This window comes from Bufo bufo, chromosome 9, assembly GCF_905171765.1.
Source record: "Bufo bufo chromosome 9, aBufBuf1.1, whole genome shotgun sequence".
In the NCBI taxonomy this organism is placed as follows: domain Eukaryota; kingdom Metazoa; phylum Chordata; class Amphibia; order Anura; family Bufonidae; genus Bufo; species Bufo bufo.
In genome coordinates, this window is record NC_053397.1 from 5,908,211 (window position 1) to 5,929,287 (window position 21,077).

Genomic DNA, 21,077 nt, shown 5'->3' on the forward strand with positions numbered 1-21,077 from the left:
CTGTTTCGAGGTAGTCTCAAAGTATTGATTGGGTTATTATCCTAAATAGGCACAACACCTAAGGCTGTATTAGCCTAGCAGAGGAAGAATATATATATCTATTCATGATACCCTGTAGTTTGTTTTTCTTTGAAAAAAAAAAAAAAAAAAAAACAACATAAAAGTCCTCAACTAGCTGATGGCTAAAATATGGCATAAGTCAATGGCCTAAAATAGGCAGGTATATGTCTGATAAAGTTTTTGCTGCGTTGTTGCTCATACTGTCTGTTGTTTTCTTAAGCTTGGATGATAGCCCAAGATGGGATCACGTGTTGATGGAAGGACAGAGGGCGGAATCCTAAAATTCTTTGTATCCGGAACCAAGATAACCCGAGGACAAGGCTATCCGTGACGCAAGAGACGTCCAGTCGGAGCCAACCCAGATGTATCCAAGATGTATCCAGGAAGGACAAGTGGGCAGAGCCCCAGGAGATTCGACAGCCGCTGCAAAAGTACATCACACCAATGCAACATGACAAAGTATTCGAGATCGCAGACATGAAGATATGATGCCAAGCACCGCTCCCTAATTCGAGTTGCCAAGTTGCTGACAAGCCAGGAAGCTATTACTTCGAGTTTTTCATTTTAGCAGCAACGTTATTAAGTTAGAGGACCAAAGAAAGATCTTAACTAGAGACACGTTTCCAGAAAGTCCAGAAAAATGACCTAAAAGTCTTTCTCTCTACAGTGGTCATAAAATAAAAAAAAAAGAACAATTTTATAATATGCATTCTATGAACCGGCGCGTTTATCACTAATACAAGGAACGTAACATACTTGTAGTTAAACTAATCATAGAGTTTGTGCGTTAGATTTGTGTCGTAAAAGTACACACAAAATTGTGATACATTTATTCCAAGGTAAAACCTGCGTTCCCCAATCCATAATGATTTGGAGCATTTAATCCTGTATTGCATTTCAGCCTAGTCAACCTTCTAATAACGAAATTGAATATGCTGAAAAAGGGGGATTTGTTGTGCCTTTTCATAGGTATATACATTGATATCCAATTATTCTAGTCAAGATGGATGTTCATTTCCTTTAAGAGCCATGCTCGACTTTATTTACAATTTTGTATGTCTTGAGTAGGCTGAAGTAAGGTCGCACAAAGGTTTCTGTGTATAAAGGTTTCTGCTTTTTAGTGTTATTCTTCTCATGAATGTACCAGTCTGAGAAGAAGCCTCCTTGTCTACTTATACATTTATGACGGGAGATAAGATAAGAAGCAGCTGGTGATAATTACCTATACAATTAGGTATTTATTGATAAATCAAAATATATAATATGTATGTATTCATTTAATGAGCCTTAGTTAGTCCTTAGCATAAGACAATCAGTAGGATATATATATATATATATATATATATTTATTTATATTATATTGTTATATGTTATGAAGACAAAATGTATCCAGTATATTATATATATTTTTCACTAGAATATTCGTCTCTAAAAGAGTGTCTGTAAAGATGTGTGTTTTGTAACAATTAATCACATCTTTGGTATGAAAGAGGAGGTACTGATATCTCTGTGAGAAAACTAGGCCCATTCATATCATTACAGTCCATAGATCACCAGTGTGAGAAACACACTGTCTCTAATTGCTACAAGTGTCAGAATTAATCCCTATAGCTTTGAATTAAAGCTTCTAAGGTCAAATGTATAGAATACGTTTTTTTCAGACTTACATAGTTAACCCTTTATATTATGATGCGAATAGCTTATACACCATGGCCACCTAGGTATGAGTAGGTGACATTACAACAGTAGCAAAAGTGCATTCTGGGTAATGTTATGATGTCACATTTCTTATCAGTGGTAACACCCATCCAACAATTATTGGAAAGTTACAAACTAGGAAGGGGTGTCTAACTGATAAGTTTGTGATCATAAACCACACACAGAAGGAGAAGAAAAACACAGAGAGGGAGAAGAAAAACAGAGAGGGAGAAGAAAAGCTCACAGAGGAGAAAAAAAAGGAAAGAAAGAAAGAGGGGTCTATCAAGATGAAAGCCATGGTGAGATGCGCTATGATGGACCACCCAGCTTTCCTAGGAGCAGAAGTGAGATTCCTACTAGGACTTGGTAAGAGACACAAAGAATGACATTTCATTTTATTAAGACTAATAGGATAGTGTAGGTGAAATTATATCTTAGGATATTGTGAGGCTTCATTCTACCTGCAGAAGAATCAAGACTCATAATCTAGCAAAGCATTAAATGATTGCTTATATATATATATATATATATATATATACAGTCAGGTCCATAAATATTGGGACATCGACACAATTCTAACATTTTTGGCTCTATACATCACCACAATGGATTTGAAATGAAACGAACAAGATGTGCTTTACCTGCAGACTGTCAGCTGTAATTTGAAGGTATTTACATCCAAATCAGGTGAACGGTGCAGGAATTACAACAGTTTGCATATGTGCCTTTTACTTCTTATCGGACCAAAAGTAATGGGACAATTGGCTTCTCGGCTGTTCCATGGCCAGGCGTGTGTTATTCCCTCATTATCCCAATTGCAATGAGCAGATAAAAGGTCCAGAGGTCATTTCCAGTCTGCTATTTGCATTTGGAATCTGTTGCTGTCCACTCTCAAGATGAGATCCAAAGAGCTGTCACTATCAGTGAAGCCATCATTAGGCTGAAAAAACACAACAAACCCATCAGAGAGATAGCAAAAACATTAGGCGCGGCCATAACAACTGTTTGGGACATTCTTAAAAAGAAGGAACGCACCGGTGAGCTCAGCAACACCAAAAGACCCGGAAGACCATAGAAAACAACTGTGGTGGATGACCAAAGAATTATTTCCCTGGTGAAGAAAACCCCCTTCCCCACAGTTGGCCAGATCAAGAACACTCTCCAGGAGGTAGGTGTATGTGTGTCAAAGTCAACAATCAGGAGAAGACTTCACCAGAGTGAATACAGAGGGTTCACCACAAGATGTAAACCATTGGTGAGCCTCAAAAATAGGAAGGCCAGATTAGAGTTTGCCAAACGACATCTAAAAAAGCCTTCACAGTTCTGGAACAACATCCTATGGACAGATGAGACCAAGATCAACTTGTACCAGAGTGATGGGAAGAGAAGAGTATGGAGAAGGAAAGGAACTGCTCATGATCCTAAGCATACCACCTCATCAGTGAAGCATGGTGGTGGTGGTGTCATGGCGTGGGCATGTATGGCTGCCAATGGAGCTGCTTCTCTTGTATTTATTGATGATGTGACTGCTGACAAAAGCAGCAGGATGGATTCTGAAGTGTTTCAGGCAATATTATCGGCTCATATTCAGCCAAATGCTTCAGAACTCATTGGACGGCGCTTCACAGTGCAGATGGACAATGACCCAAAGCATACTGCAAAAGCAACCAGAGAGTTTTTTAAGGGAAAGAAGTGGAATGTTCTGCAATGGCCAAGTCAATCACCGGACCTGAATCCGATTGAGCATTTCACTTGCTGAAGACAAAACTGAAGGGAAAATGTCCCAAGAACAAGCAGGAGCTGAAGACAGTTGCAGTAGAGGCCTGGCAGAGCATCACCAGGGATGAAACCCAGCGTCTGGTGATGTCTATGCGTTCCAGACTTCAGGCTGTAATTGACTGCAAAAGATTTGCAACCAAGTATTAAAAAGTGAAAGTTTGATTTATGATTATTATTCTGTCCCATTACTTTTGGTCCCTTAACAAGTGGGAGGCACATATGCAAACTGCTGTAATTCCTGCACCGTTCACCAGATTCGGATGTAAATCCCCTCACATTACAGCTGACAGTCTGCAGGTAAAGCACATCTTGTCCGTTTCATTTCAAATCCATTGTGGTGGTGTATAGAGCCAAAAATGTTAGAATTGTGTCCATGTCCCAATATTTATGGACCTGACTGTATAAAACTGGTGTAAAGTTGAACTGGTGTAGTTATCCATATCAACCAATCAGATTCCACCTTTCATTTTTTAAAGGATCTGTAACAAATGAAAGGTGGAATCTGATTGGTTGCTGCGGGTGACTACACCAGTTCTATTTTACACTAGTTTGATAAATGACCCCATACGTCCTTTGAGTAACCACCCCTAAAGCATTTCTCATGGGTCCCTGGTATTGTGGACTGTTACTGCTGTGGTGCAGTCAGTAGATGGTTGCGGGTGGTACTTTGGGGGTTGATGTATTATCAGGGTTTATCCCCTCGGGGGCCGTCCCTCCTCACTCATCTCACTCCTACACTTACTGTATATATCTCCAGGGACTCTCTGTTATGTGTCTATTACAGGCCTCCCATCTCTGTCCTGTCTCCTTCTAGTCTATAGACTCAGTTTTTTCCTTTGATGATACATACACTACTATTTGGCTTTCGGGTGAAATTTATGGAAAGCGTAAAAAGTTCTGGCTCCAGTGATATTATATCATGAAAGTCAGGGATTTAAGTAGAAGCAGCAATGGTGATTTTCTCATCTCAAACTATTTATTGAAACAAAAGCCGACCCCAGTGCTGGGTATACAGCCACAAGATGTCAGTGTCTCAGGAACTTGTCCTGTGACCTTGAGCATCAATTCCAACTTGACAGTGACGTCTCCTGCTGTTCTCACGTCGACTTATTGTCTGCTGAGGAATGGCACCCCACTCTTCTTGAAGTTCAGGTCATTGAGGTCCTGAGTTACAGAGTTACGAGCCTCAACATAGCTAATCCCTTAGGTTTTATATGGGATTCAGGTCTGGAGGAAATGCAGGCCACTCCATTTGAGGTCCCCCAGTCTCTAGCAGCCATTACCTAATGATGCAACCTCCATGATCTGGCGCATGGTCCTCCATGAAGATGACATTAGGCCTGTGTTGTTCCTGCAGAGGCACAATGACTGGAGTAATGATGTTCTTCAGGTAGTCTGGGCTGTCACTGGACCATTCAAACAGTGTAGGGCACTTCTGTATGGACTAGACACACCTGCCCACACTGTGACACCGCCGCCACCAAAAGCTCGTCTAGTGACAACAGTGGCTGATGCACAGCGCTCTCCTTGATGTCTCCAACATCATTGGTGGCCATTATTTCTGCTCAGCTTAAATCAATTTTCATCAGTGAACAGGGCTGAGGCCCACTGGTCCCTGGTCCAGCATAGATGCTCCCTGGCCCATACAAGACAATGACACCTGTGCCTGGTGGTGCGGTCAGGTACCTTGCAGGTCGTCTAGAACGCAGACCACGCTGATGTAAATGGTTTCAAATGGTCTGAGGTGACACTTGGTGCCTCTCACCTCCCTTAAATGTGCCTGGAGTTGTGCGGCATTCGTCATCCGGTTCCGCAGGACATTGTTCACAGTGAAGCGGTCATCAGTGTGGGATGTGGCCCCAGGACGTCCACTTCTCTGCCTTTCTGTGACTTTTCCAGTCTCTGTATCTCTTATACAACCTGCTGATGACACTCTGTGACACTGTAAGCTCAGGGGCCACTTCCATCTGAGATGGCTTGAAGCCTCGCAATGGCGAGGTAATGTTAAATAATTGTTAGGTGTCGTCTTAGTCTTATGATGTCACAATGTGAGCAGCGTGATGAGGAGGACTCTTTAATACCAATTCTAATTGAACAAGGACATTTATTGGATCAAATACCTGGTGTGAATTTTGCCGTTAAGCTCCTTGTTAGAGAACAGCAAGTTGTGCAGAAAGTCCTGAAACACTGAACAGTTGGACATGTGCATTCAGAAGGTCACATTAACTTCACCTGTAAAGGTCAGAGGGCATTTTAGGTTCATCCTGAGATTTCACCCACAAGACAAACATCCCAAACTTTTTAGGAGTAGTGTATAAGAATGAATTCACACAGTGATGTTTCTGTGATTTTTTTCTCGCTCGTTTATTGGTGATTAATTTCAAGTATTTATTATAAGATCGATTATAACAACAGCTGAATATAGAGGAGGATTCTCCACAAACGTGTAATACACGGACGTCGCCCGGATCCGGGTGTCTCTGTTATTACAGATCTGGTGATCCATCCTGTGGAAGGAATCCTAATGCACAGAGGAGGACGTCGCGCGGTTGTTTCCGGCCTCCATGTTGAACGGCGTCGCGGCCTCAGTTACACAGATTGGTTCTACAGCAACGGGTGGACGGCTCGTAGGCTTTCATTATCTGACAGTTTGCCTCAGTGATACATCCGCGGGTCATTATAACTAGTTAAGAAACAAGGAAGATCAGGATGAACACACCACAGATAAATGTAGCAATAACTGCAGATTCTAACATTTATATAAACTTTTTAGCACTTTTACCTCCCTTCTCCGTCCCCCAGCGCCCCCGCCCTCTCCTCTCTTCTCAGCTGAGGACTTTGCCAAATACTTCAAACAAAAGATAGTCCACATCAGAGAAAGCTTCACTACACAGTCCCCACAGACCCTCTACACAACTGCTCGGTCCTCTTCTCCCAAAACCCGCTTCTCCATCATTACAGAAGAAAAACTCTCCACTCTGCTCCCCAGATCACATCTCACCACCTGTGCACTTGACCCCATCCCATCCCACCTCACCCCTAACCTCACCACAGTGTTTATCCCAGCCCTAACTCATCTCTTCCACCTATCACTAACCTCTGGTGTCTTCCTCTCTCCTTTTAAACATGCCACCATTACACCCATCCTCAAAACCTTCACTTGACCCATCTTCTTTGTCCAGTTATCGCCCCATATCACTTCTTCCGTATGCCTCAAAGCTAATTGAACAACATGTCCATTCTGAACTGTCCTCCCACCTCTCCTCCTGCTCCCTCTTTGACCACCTACAATCTGGCTTCGGACCCCACCACTCGACTGAGACTGCCCTCACCAAAGTCACCAATGACCTACTAACAGCCAAAACCAATAAACAATACTCTGTCCTCCTTCTCCTTGACCTGTCCTCTGCCTTCTCCATTACTCTGTCCTCCTTCTCCTTGACCTGTCCTCTGCCTTCTCCATTACTCTGTCCTCCTTCTCCTTGAGCTGTCCTCTGCCTTCGACACTGTTGACCACGCTCTTCTGTTGCAAACTCTCTCATCTCTTGGCATCACTGACCTGGCCCTCTCCTGGATCACATCATACCTCACAGACCGGACGTTTAGCGTCTCCCACTCCCACACCACCTCCTCGTCTCATTTCCTCTCTGTTGGTGTCCCGCAAGGATCTGTCCTAGGACCTCTGCTCTTCTCTATCTACACTTTTGGCCTGGGACAGTTCATAGAGTCCCATGGCTTTCAGTATCCCTCTTATGCTGACGACACACAAATCTACCTCTCTGGTCCAGACATCACCACCTTACTATCCAGAATCCCACAATGTCTATCTTCTATATCATCCTTCTTCGCCTCTCGCTTTCTAAAACTTAAAGGGGTTATCCGAGTTATTTTTTTGTTCTTTCTATGTTTCTAACTAAGCAAATATAACAGCTTTCCAATTCACTCACTTTATCTCCAGTGCCTGGTTTCTCAGATTTGACTGAGGGTCATATGACCTGTGATGTCAGCTTCTCTCCCTGCTCTGATAAAGGTCGTTTACAAGCCTGTAAACGAGACGTCACTGTGCTGGCCACGCCCCCCCCCCCCTTCACTGCCGTCTGCTCTCTGCTAGTATTCTTAACCCCTTCAGCTGCACACACTGGGTAGCGCTGCAGGCAGTGAGGAGACAATGCTGGGCACAGGAGCTGACAGACTACAGAGAGCATTGCACAAGAAGGTAGGGGGAAGATCCTGTGTGTATTAGCAGTGTCATTATACAGCTGGGACTTGTAGTTCTACACTTACAACATGCTGCAGAGTCTCCCAGCAGGCAGACATGTCACTCAGGGCAGCTCTTGTATCCACTCCCTTAGCAGAGCAGGGGGAGGGGCAGAGGTTGTTTTTATTGCATGTAAACAAAGGGCCAGAAAAGAACCAGGGAAATTTGAAAAAAAAAATTTTTTTGCATAAAACTTGCTTAGCTTAGTTATATATCAGATTTTCAGTGCTATATTATTTTTTTTCATAACTTGGACAACCCCTTTAACATGGATAAAACAGAATTCATCCTCTTTTCCCCCATCTTGTTCAAACCCCCCCTCCCCCCCAACAGACCTATCTATCACGATCAATAGCTGCACACTCTCCCCGGTCAACCAAGTCCGCTGCCTCGGAGTGACCTTGGATTCTGCCCTCTCCTTCCGACCACACATCCAAGCCCTTTCCACCACCTGCTGCCTCCAACTCAAAAACATCTCCCGCATCCGTGCTTTCCTTAACTTTGAATCTGCGAAAATGCTCGTACATGCCCTCATCATCTCCCGCCTAGACTACTGCAACACTCTCCTCTGTGGCCTCCCATCTAGCACTCTCGCACCCCTCCAATCTATCCTCAACTCTGCTGTCCGACTAATCCACCTCTCACCCTATTACTCCTCTGCCTCTCCCCTCTGCCAATCACTTCACTGGCTCCCCATCGCCCAGCGAATTCACTTCAAAGTACTAACCAATACATACAAGGCCGTCCATAACCTGTCCCCTCCCTACATCTCTGACCTCCCGATACACCCCCACACGCACTCTCCGATCCTCACAAGACCTCCTTCTCTCCTCTTATCGCCTCTTCCCACAATCTCCTCTGTGGCCTTCCATCTAGCACTCTCGCACCCCTCCAATCTATCCTCAACTCTGCTGCCCGACTAATCCACCTCTCACCCTGTTACTCCTCTGCCTCTCCCCTCTGCCAATCCCTTCACTGGCTCCCCATTGCCCAGCGAATTCACTTCAAAGTACTAACAAATACATACAAGGCCGTCCATAACCTGTCCCCTCCCTACATCTCTGAGCTACTTTCCCGATACACCCCCACACGCACTCTCCGATCCTCACAAGACCTCCTTCTCTCCTCTCCTCTTATCACCTCTTCCCACAATCTCCTCCAGGATTTCTCCCGTGCATCCCCCACACTCTGGAACTCGCTGCCCCAACATATCAGACTCTCACCGACAGTGGGATCCTTCAAAAGAAACCTGAAAACCCACCTCTTCAGACAAGCCTACAACCAGTGACCCTGCTGCCTCTATACCGCCACGACCAGCTTCACCCGCACCTACTGTGTCCTTCTCCCATACCATGTAGATTGTAAGCCTCGCGGGCAGGGCCCTCTCTCCTTCTGTACCAGTCTGTAACTCGTCTTGTTTATGATTAGTGCAATTGTCTGTATTATGTATGTGCACCGCTTATCATATGTACAGCGCTATGGAATGAATGCACTTTAATAATAAATAATAATAATAATAATAATTGTAGCACAGGATGGAAGAAAGAGCGCCACCTGCTGGGACCAATACAGGGTCCTAGTGCTAGTGGAGGAGGAAGTCGTCCAGAATGGGCTGATTTTCTAAAAAAAAATCTCTCTGCTCTGTGTACTCGGAGGTGGCCAATCATGGCTGTCACCCAGCTCTCTACATACCCTGCATGACATATGTTACAGGTGTAAGCTACAACCCCATTAGCTAACCCCTCTCTACCTGGATGTCTGTGAACCAGGAGGCTCAGGATGAACCATAAAAACAGTTGTACTTTAATAGGAAAGCTCTGCCACACATAGCATTAAAGGCAACCTATCAGCTACATTTTTTTACGGAAAAACCCCCCCAGATATTTATCTTATTCTCAGTGTATGATTATGGGGGGCATCTTGTCTGAGTTTTTTCACAGCATTTAGAGACGTGTTTTGCAGCAACCACAGACAAAGCAAACTGTAGTCTGGAGATGTTAATGTGGGCATGCTGTGTGACTCTGCAGGGAGGGGAGGAGGTGAGCTGGGATCATCACCCACAGACTTCTATGGGGGAGTTGTAGGCATGCTCTGTGACCTGTAGGGGTCATTGTGCAGGGAAGAGGAGGAGATGATCTGTGATGTCACCTATTGATTCTAATGCAAAGAGTATTGTAGACATGTTCTGTGACCTTTGCAGAGGTCGTTGTGCAGGGAAGGGGAGGACATAATAGGTGTGACATCACCTATTATGAATGGTAGATCCTGTGTTATCTATAGGTGTTACATATCACTGTAATCCTACTCGTGATGAGAATGAGATGACTGCTGGGAGGTTATTTCTACAGGGCTGGATGTGTCGTGCTATTGTGAGGGTCAGTGGTCTGAGCAGGAGACACCAAACCCTTACTGCTGACTTCTATCAAACAGGTAACCCCGCCGTCTGTGTACACCTGGTCTAATCCCGAACCCTCCCCCCCCCCCCCCCGTTTATGAGCTCCCAGCACCATTGTACCTACCCTACCCTCTTTCTCCTACTACTACCCCTAACCTGCCCACAGTTAATCCTGTTTAATAAATGGAATCCACAGACTGACTTACACAGAGGGGAGGTTTTCATTAAGACAAAGCAGAGATCCACACCGGGTGCACAGGTGACGGTTCTGGAGGAGCATTGGCGTGACCCCACACAGGAGCTCTGTCTGCAGTTCAAGGCGTCGGCTGCGGAGAGAAATCACAGCCACTCAGATACAGACTCTCAGGATACAAGGTCACTTACCCGCCAGCGCACCAGCCCTGTGCTGGAAATCGGTATCCACCATACTTTACATGCCAGTGTCTCTCTCACCTCTCAATCAGTCAAAGTGATGAGCGGCATAGGCAATATCCGAATTAGCGATATTTCGCAAATTTTTAACTAAATATTCGCCATAAATTCGCAAATTAGAGATTGCAAAAATTGCCCATGTTATATGCGCGTATTGCACGTGCAATTTCATTGCCTATATCATATAACAGACAATCACACAAAAGCTGGGTATGTGCAAGCCAACAACCTACAGTATCTATGAGACAGATAACAGTCGGCATACCTTACAATGGCAGCCTTGTGCACTATGAGACATTCCAAACCAGCTCCCATCTGACTGAGAGCCAGTAAGCCTCAAAGTTCCCTGATTTGAGTTGGATAGCTTGGGGGACCTGCGCACCTAGATCATTATCATTAGGGTGACAAAAATTGTAAACATTTTTTTTTTTTACTCGAGTGGAGGGGCTATGGTGGTGGTGGTGTCTTTGGGGGTGCACACAGCAGAGAGTGAGGAGGGTGCAGATACAGAGAGTGAGGAGGGTGCAGATACAGAGAGTGAGGAGGGTGCAGATACAGAGAGTGAGGAGGGTGCAGATACAGAGAGTGAGGAGGGTGCAGATACAGAGGATGAGGAGGGTGCAGAAGCGGAAGGCTGAGTGAGCCCCTCAACCAACTCTGGTGCGTCCTTTGACGTAATCGCACACACCTTCTCCAACTTCCCACTTAGGCTTCAGCCTGGTGCACCTGCCCAACCCCTACTACCCCTGCGGAACGGTCTGCCTCTTCCTCTGCCTGTCATTTTCAAAATGACCCTGTGCCAAAGTCCCTATAGAAGAGCAGTATTTGAGGAAGCAGGTATATCGCAGGCCTCAATCAGTTGTTAGTTGAAGCTGGTCTATCAGTAATTTTGTGGACGCAGGTATATGGAAAACCTCTACCACTATTTTGTGGAAGCTGATATATGGCAGGCCTCAATCAGTATTTTCTGGATGCGTACAAATGCACTATAATATCATTTCTTTGTTAGAAAGTATATTATAAGTATATTACACCCCTCAGTATGTCACACCTATCGATAGCGCACCTATACCAGTCCATAAAAGGACTTTTGTGGCCCTATTAGCTAGGGGGGGTGTCCATGTGCTGAAGCGTCTCCATTGGCTGTGCTGTCCCCCCTGATGGATGTGTTATGGGTCAAAGTTCAACGCAATGCAAAAGAATATAGGGCGCGCTGACATCTCCATATGTTTGCATGTTCGGTGGATCGCGAACGTGCAAAGTTCGCCGCAAACTGACCCCCAGGCGAACCGCAAGGCGATCATTAATAAGAAGTGAGAAAAGATTATAGGTTTATCTAGTGCTAAAAAGCATTATATTCTAGATCTTCGCGACTTCTCGAAGTGCCGAAATTTGAGATAAAAATTCACGATTAGAATTTTCGCGCTCAACACTAGTCAGCAGTACTGATCCCTGCTGTAAATGTCTAGCTATACACAGCATATATATCATTAACAAGTATCTTAAGGTGCAACAAAGTAACAAATAAATCAATAGAAATGTATTTACCGCGGATGAAGAACAGAGCCAAAGTGAGGAGGAGGATGGGGGTCTTCATGCTGAGCTGCGGGTGTCCGGGCTCTGTGCGGCTCCTCTGTATTTATACCTCTCTGTGATGTCATCCTCCAGCATTTATGTTGCCTAACCCCCCCCCCCCCCCCCTCCTTCCTGATTTCAGACCCTGGCCGAGAACAAATACTCCACAAGGTCCTTCCTTGTTTGTATTTGCTTTGCTTCATCAGTGGATGGAGGGAGTTATAGTAGCGCCTGCACTACAAAAGGAGTAGTAGTCCCTCCGCACCGCGGATACAGCGTCACTGAGCAGCTGCTATTGTCCCGCAGGTATCAGGTGCTGCAGGGATGAGGCTGCTCTGGAGTGCAGGAGATTAAAGGGGTACTCTGACCTCTGAGACCCCCACAATCTGGAGAATGCTGTATGGTGGGCGACCAGGGCCCCACTTCTTATTGAAGCTCCTCCCTTCTTATGCCCCCCCCCCCCCCCTCCGCAGCTACGTCTCTGGCTCCTCCATGTGAGGCAACTTCCTTGTGTTTTTATATTTCTCATTGGGGTTAATTGCTTATAGCAGGCATCCTCAACCTGCGGAACTACAACTCCCAGCATGCCCTGATAGCTATAAGGTGTTGAGGCATGCTGGGAATTGTAGTTTTACAACAGCTGGAGGACCGCAGGTTGGGTGTCCCTGGTTCAGGGGCGTTGCTAGGGTCTCAAAAGATCCGGGGCCCAAGACCCAATTCTCTAAGATGAACAATCGCTGTACTCTCTATACAGCAGCAGCAGGTGCCTCCAGGTGACGTCTCCTCCGATGGAGATCTTCTCATCATCTTCTCCACTCGGTCCGGACACTTCTCTCAGCCGCCTCGTCTCTGCAGAGTGTGACACACGGACATCTTAGCTTCCTCACTTTTCTGTACCCCCAAATACTATCCGGAAGAAAAATGAGTGCCCCCCCATAATAACAGTACTTCTTATAGTAATAGTGCTCCTCATAGTAATAGTGCTCCTCATAGTCCCACTAATAGTAAAGTAATTCCCTTCTAGAGTGCCCCCATTAGTAGAAGAGCCCTCCAGTATTAATAATACCAGGGATCTCAAGTCTCCCGGAGGTTCAGGGAGTCTCCCGCCATTAGATAGCGGCTCCCTGACACCCGCATGTGAGACAATATATCCCGGAAAGGTTTATCTCAGTCGCAGAGCAGAGAGAGAAGAGAAGTGACAGGACAGAGTTTACATTACAGGTTGAATTAACCTTTTAGGGTCAAATTGGCTTCTCAAGGAGATCTATATGTTAAAGGCATCCCTTCTTCCGTCTCATTCAGTAGCTATAGAACTATTGTGAGAGATGGATTTTTTTAAATACATTTACACATTTAACCCTCCATTTTAATTCTATTATTTACCCCAGTGTTAAATTCACCCCCCGGATGCTTGTTTTTTTCCTACAGTGGGGTAGATAATTACACACAGGGTTTTAAAGAATAAACTTCCTGACTCAGAACAAGAGCCGACTCAGCGAGTGAATCCAAGCTTCCGCGCATGCGCATTGCGCAACCTAAGCTTCGCTTCACTTGCTTCTTGTCAGCTCAGCGAATGAACCGATTCATGTGAAAGATCCGAACTTCCCATCTCTAGTTTACTCGCAGTAAACCTTTCCGGCAACCTGTAGCAGCGTCCTCTTCTCGGCGCGTGCGCACAGTGCAAGAAGAAGCCGATGCCAGCAGTCCGCAACGGCGTATTAGGCTGAGCCTGTGCGCACGCGCGGGATCTCAGAGCGGGAGGAGGGGGGGAGGGAGAGGCGGCACTGAGGAGTAGAAGGCGGCGCTGCGTGCGGCCGGGCACCATGCATCCACAGACCTCCCCTGCTTGGGCACCTTCATTCAATAATCGACAGGTTAGTAAAACCAGTTTTTCCGCAGAATAAAGCCACAAATAGCTTTTATAAGGCCACCTTAGAAATCAGAATGCTACCTGGACATGAGCAGATGTTTAGTTCACTGGGCTTATAGGTGGTGACAGAATCCCTTTAATCATATACATAAATAGGATAATTTGGGGCGGGGTGATGAGCCCCGTCCTCCACACCATAGAGCACAGTGTGCAGATGCTGCAGATGTCTGGAAAATGTAATAAAAAGTTTGTGAAAGAAAAAAAAAGAAAACCTCCTTGAAATGAGTTTTTGCAGGTTGGGATGTCTGTAATACGCTCACAGAGCCCCCAGTAGAAATAAGCCCCCCTATTGTTCAGACCCCCCCCCCCCCCCCCAGCAGTAATTAGGCCCCCATAGTGCTCTTAGTAGAAAAAATGTGGATCTGTAAGACCCTCCTATAGAGCCCCCAGTAGTAATAAGAACGCCTAATGTCCCCAGTATTTATACTGCCCCCCAGTGCCCCAGTATTTATACTGCCCCCCAGTGCCCCAAGTATTTATACTGCCCCCCAGTGCCCCCAGTATTTATACTGCCCCCCAGTGCCCCCAGTATTTATATCGCCCCCTACTGTTATAATGCTCGCCCTGTAGTTATATTTCCTCTGTTTAGTGTCCTCAGAAATTATAATTCCTCAGCCCCTCCACCATACAGCCCCATGTAAATAACATTATTTCCCCACCCTCCGCCATACAGTCCCATGTAAATACCATCTCACCATCTCTCCAATCTCTTCCAATATACAGTCCCATGTAAATAACATCCCTCTCTATCTACAGCCTCCTCCAAAATACAGTCCCACGAAAATAACATCAACCCCTCCCCGGCCGCCTTTAACATACAGTCCCATGTAAAGAACACCCACCCCTCCCCAGCCATTTTCAACATACAGTCCCATGTAAATAACATCACCCCCTTAATATTCTGTCCCATGTAAATAACATCACTCCCTCCCCTAGACACCTTCAACATACAGTCCCATATAAATAAAATCACCCCTCCCAGCCAGCTCCAACATGCAGTCCCATGTAAATAACATTACCCCTCAACATTCAGTCCCATGTAAATAATATCACTCCCTCCCACAGCCGCCTTCAACATACATTCCTATGTAAATAACATCACTCCCTCAACTTTCAGTCCCATGTAAATAACTTCCCTAACATACAGTCCCAGTTAAATAACTACAACTCCCAGCATTGCTCTGGCTCTCCCTTCACTTACCTCTCCTCATGTAGCAGACATCACCACAGCTTCTTCCCCAGGACTTCTCCTCCTCACTGCTGGTCACATGATGATGACATCATCGCAGGTCCTTTTCAGCTACTGCATTAAATGTTTTTTTATTTATTATTTTAGATAAATACCGTTACTTGTGGGGTATCCCCCGCTCATGCTGCCACCCGTACGGGAATGACCCGGACAGTCCAGGTTTGTAATCCTGTGCCCGGGTACAAGCCTTTCTCAGACCCGGGCACAGCGGTCAGCTGGGAGGGATGTGATGCTAGCCCAGGGCAGCGCTGACTTCAGACCCTCCCTCCCTTCTGTTCGGGTTTGGCTTTAAGAAAAGGTGGCAACCCTACTGCCACCCTGCCTGTTTCTTTGAAACACCGCTCCTACGCCCCGCTGTGCCCCCTGTAGTTTTCCTGCTCAGTATGTTAATATTACAGGGAGGAGGAGACGCCAGAGTTTCTCAATGGGCGTCTCCTTCTCCCGGGCTGTGACGCTCTCCGCTGTGATTGGACCGCGGCACAGACAGGCAGAAGGAGACGCCCATTGAGAAACCCTGGCGTCTCCTCCTCCCTGTAATATTAACATACTGAGCGGGAAAACTACAGGGGGCACAGCGGGGCGTAGGAGCGGTATTTTAAAGAAACAGGCAGGGTGGCAGCATCAGCAGGGTTCCCCCGCAAGTAAAGGTATTTATCTAGAATAAAAAAAAAACATGAAAGTTCCTCTTTAAGAACTGATCACATGGACTGTGATGTCATTACGGGTCCTTCAGCTCTTGCAGGGCATTAGATTCAGTTGTATTGCCGTCCTGAGGACTTACAGTTGTATCTATCTGGCAGGCAGGACATTCGGGGCCTGGGACAAAACATCAGGGGCCCCGAATGTTTTAGCCTAGCAACGCCCCTGCCCTGGCTTATAGTTTATAATCATTCAACCGATCCCTACAAGCAGAGATGCAGTGTAAAGCATGAGGAAAGAATTCCTGAGCCCATGATGAGACAGGAGGCAGATTTCAGTCAATGCAGCTGAGCTGGGGTCACGGATCAGGGAGTGACTGCTCTCTAGTGCTGGTCTCTATCCTCAGCTCCCTCTAGTGGTGGCTCTTGGCCTACAGATTAAATAGAGTTTTCTCACATTACACAATCTGATGACCTATCTGTACCTTTGGCCATAAATGTAGAGTTGTGGGGATTCATCTGACTGATCAGGCGCTCGAAGGAACCGCGCTGCAGCCTCTTCTTTTTTCCCATAAACCTCAATGCGGGACTCTTAGTAACAGGGCACTGCAGCTCATACCCTGCGCAGGTACCCACCCTATTGAAAAACGGAATTATCTAATTCTGAGTGAATAGATGGAAGTCTGAAACCTTATGTATTGGTGGGAGTGAGGACAAGCAGCGTCTGTCTCTCTGGAGGACCTGTCCTATATTACTCAGACCACCAATTATAGCTCTGTGTAATGCTTCATTTCCCCTGTGGGGGCGCTGCAGGGATATCGAACCTTCAGATTCCCCCACAGATGACATCTGTGGTCTCAGGTTCAGGACTTCTTATAGTGACCCCTTAGAAGAAACAGAGCCCCAGTGATATAGAATGGAGGAGCGTCAACTACTGATCCAAATCAAGAAGAAGAAGAAAGTATTTATTATGTTACAAGAAGAAGAGAACGATTATAACAACAGCTGAATATAGAGGAGAATTCTCCACAAACGTGTAATACACGGACGTCGCCCGGATCCGGGTGTCTCTGTTATTACAGATCTGGTGATCCATCCTGTGGAAGGAATCCTAATGCACAGAGGAGGACGTCGCGCGGTTGTTTCCGGCCTCCATGTTGTACGGCGTCGCGGCCTCAGTTACACAGATCGGTTTTACAGCAGCGGGTGGACGGCTCGTAGGCTTTCATTATCTGACAGTTTGACTCTTTGATGCATCCGCGGGTCATTACAACTAGAAGAGGAACAAGGAAGATCAGGATGAACACATCACAGATAAATGTAGTAATAACTGCAGATTCTAATGGATACATTGTAACACAGGATGGAAGAAAGATCACCACCTGCTGGGTCCTAGTGCTAGCGGAGGAGGAAGTCGTCCACAGCCAAGATTTATTAAATAATCAGAGGGTGAATGAAGGTCCTGATATCACAATGACATGAGAAAGGACAAATCCAATAAACAGAATTGTGATTAGTGTTCAGCGAATCAAAGTGTCCGAAGTGGACTTCGATCCGAATTTCAGGCTGTGAAGCTGAATTTCCTCGTTCTTTGTGATAAAAAAATCTACTTTCCCTGAAATGGCAGTAAAAATATAAAAGAATCATGCTGACCTCATCCATTTGATCGCGGAGAGGCTGCTGCGGCTATCTTCCTTGAAGATCCTGCACGAAATCTCATGTACGTTGACGTATGACATTACCACGCCGGCCAGCGTTATGTCGTCATCACGCACCGCGCGAGATTTCGTGCTGGATCTTAAGGCAAGATGGCTTCACGATCAAATGGATGAGGTGAGTACAATGAATTATTTTTTTAACTGATCAACTCCTGAAAGGCCTTAATATTTATTTCAGATGCCGCGATCAGCGATGAACGCGGCATCTTAGGGGTTAAATAATGGGGGGGCAGCCCAATCGCCGTTCACCGCCATTGCACCCCCTTCTTACAAAGAAATGCTCTTTGTGATGAAGTCATTTGTCACAAAGCCAATCTTTTAAAAAAAAAACAAAGATGTGAAAATCACGGAAAAACACATAGAAATGTCACTCGGGGCAGTGCCTCTAAGTATGTGTTGGCGGAGGTGTACGTGAAGTACTCTACCCTGGTACTGAGGGTACTAAGGGGACCCCACGGAGAGCCCAATAGTCCAATACCCTATAGATTTACCTTTGGACCTCAGCTTCCTCCATCTGTTGACCAAAGACCCCCCCCCCCTCCCCCACAAATGAGGGTCAGCAGACTGGACTGGCCCTTTAATCGTTCTGACCATTAGTGGTCACCCAGCTTTCCAGAGACATATGTTACAGGCATAAATGATATTTCCCCTTTTCTAATCCCTTTCTTCTACTTCACTTGAAACTTGGAATTCAATATGTGCACCAGGATGCCCAGGATGAACAGTACAATAAATCTCAGCCAGGGCATTGCAATCGTCGAAGGGGTGATCATGCTCTTGTCATTGCCTCAGCCTCCCACCCCCCATCTGGATATCCCCCCCACCTACCCCTTGGTGTTACCCCAGGATAGCCACTGGCTCCCAACCTCCCTCCCGCCACTACTCAGCCGTGTCCCCCAAACACAACCCGGGAAAACTCCCAGTGCCCACCTCAGGTGGTAACGTCTTGTGTACAGGTATCCCGCCTGGTCCATTATCCTGGGTCCTAGGACAAAGCCCCTCTGCCTACAAATCTGCCCCTTTATCACCGCTTTACCTGTGCTACCCCTCGTTCCCCTACTACTACTCCTATCCTTCCTGTACTGGGCCTCGGCTCCTCACTTTTATGATCTTTTTGTTACTCCTGCCTCGGTGTGACTTACCTGAAGGGTAGGTTTTCATCATGACAAAGCAATGGTCCATATCATCTCTGCAGGTGACGGTTCTGGTGAAGCAGGAGCCTATCCCCCGACAGGAGCTCTGCCTGCATGTCAAGGCGTCAGCTGCGGAGGAAATCACAGCTACTCAGATACAGATACAGAGTCACTTACCTGCCCTGTGCTGGGGTCAGTATCCACCATACTTTACATGCCAGTGACGCTTCCACCTCTCACTCAGTCATCAGCACTGCCCCTATGTATTGACGATCACATCCACTCATTATGGTTCTGAAAAGCTGGGCGACAGTCCATACAGCGACCATTACTGCCCCCGAGCGCTGACTGGTCACACATCCCAAAGTCCTGCGGCACGACTAGGCGCGCTGTCAGGAGCCCGGGAAAGCTGAGTGGCTGTGTTAGTGGAATAACTCTCCCCGTCACCCAGCTTTCCCAGAAGCTGATAAAACATCTGAAGAAATGCAGTTTTCTTGACAGAGGGGACCCCGACACATTTGCGCAGTGGGGGATGGGTTGTCAAATGACTGGCCAGTCCCAGAACCTGATAATTCGAGGTGGGTCCCCACTGCGCCAGTGGTTCCTGCCACGTCACTCATCCGTGAGGTGGGGGTCACTACTCGCGCCATTTATACATTGTATATAATAATATATAGCGTTTTTAAAGTGCAACAAAGTAACGAATAACTGGCTCATGCACACAAACGTTTTTTTTGCGTTCCGTATACAGAACCATTAATTTCTATGGGTCTGCAAAAGATGCGGACAGTACTATGTGTGCTGTCCGCATCCGTTGCTCCGTTCTCAATTATGAAGCATGTCCTATTCTTGCGGAAGGCACATGGGCGGCATCCTTTTTTTTGCGGACCGCAAAAAACGGCACAGTCATGTGCATGAGCCCAAATAAATAGAAATGTTTTTACCGTGGATGAAGAACAGACCCAAAGCGAGGAGGAGGAGGATGGCTGCGGGGGTCTTCATGCTGAGCTGCAGGGTGTCCGGGCTCTGTGCAGCTCCTGCGGCTGTCCTGCATTTAAACCCCTGTGATGTCATCATCCAGAGTTCAGCCCCCCCCCCCCTTCCCCCCTAATTTCAGACTCTGCCGGGAAGTTCAGTCCCAAATTACTCAACACATTTCTTCATGGTTTGTTTTGGTGGATGGAGGGAGTTATAGCGCCACCACCCTGCACTACATCAGATGTAGCACTCTCCCTGCACGGCGGATACAAAGTTACATTGTTTACTTCCAGTGTTACATCACAGCCATTGCTCCATAACAGAAGCGGTTACAACACTGCGCAGCCGCCATTGTCCGGCAGGTATCAGATGTTGCAGGGATGAGGCTGTGCTGGAGTACAGGAGATTAAAGGGGTATTCCTCTGTTATCAAGTGACGTTATATCACTATGACGTCAGACCTCTGGGACCCCCATGATCTTGAGAGTGAAGGGGCTGCAGCGCTACATTCATATCACTGATTGTCCGTGCACAGCAGTGCTTCGGGCGCCGTCCATGTGCGGTTTAGCTGGTGTGGTCTGGGGCATCCACAGATCTCATAGGGCCCCATAGAAAAACCTACTATTGGCCCCTGCACCTGGCTTCCCAGTGCACATGCGTCAATCACTCCCAGGAAATGACATGAGCAACGCCCCAGATTTCTGATAAATTTACATTTATTTTAATTAAGTGGAAGAAATTTTAATAAAATCCAAATTGCAATAAAAAGTTGCCTTTGGCCTCATCCACTTTATCTGACTTATATGTAAGAAATATATGGCGCTCCTTCTGAAGAACATATTTCTCAATGACTTTACACCAGAAAACTGCCAAAAATACATTGCTAGATCTCCTGCTTCTATTACAAAGCTCTCTGCCTGCAGCCACCACTAGGGGGAGCTCAGTGACTAGGAATTAATACAACTACCATGGAACTTGTAATAATCCCTTTGAATTGAGCTCCCCCTAGTGGCACCTGCATGAAAATGTGAAGTCTTCAACAGGAGAAGAGAAGAACAAATTCTGTGCCGGACCCCATCTCCCTCTGGGCCCCAAAGTAGTCCATGGTCTGCCTATATTTCAGGTACGCCACTGGATGTAGTGTAAGGTCAGTTTCAGATAAGTGTGTTCACTGCGTGTGGGAGCGTGAATTCCTGTAGGGAACTCTGCTCCTCTGTACGGACAGCAGGGTTATA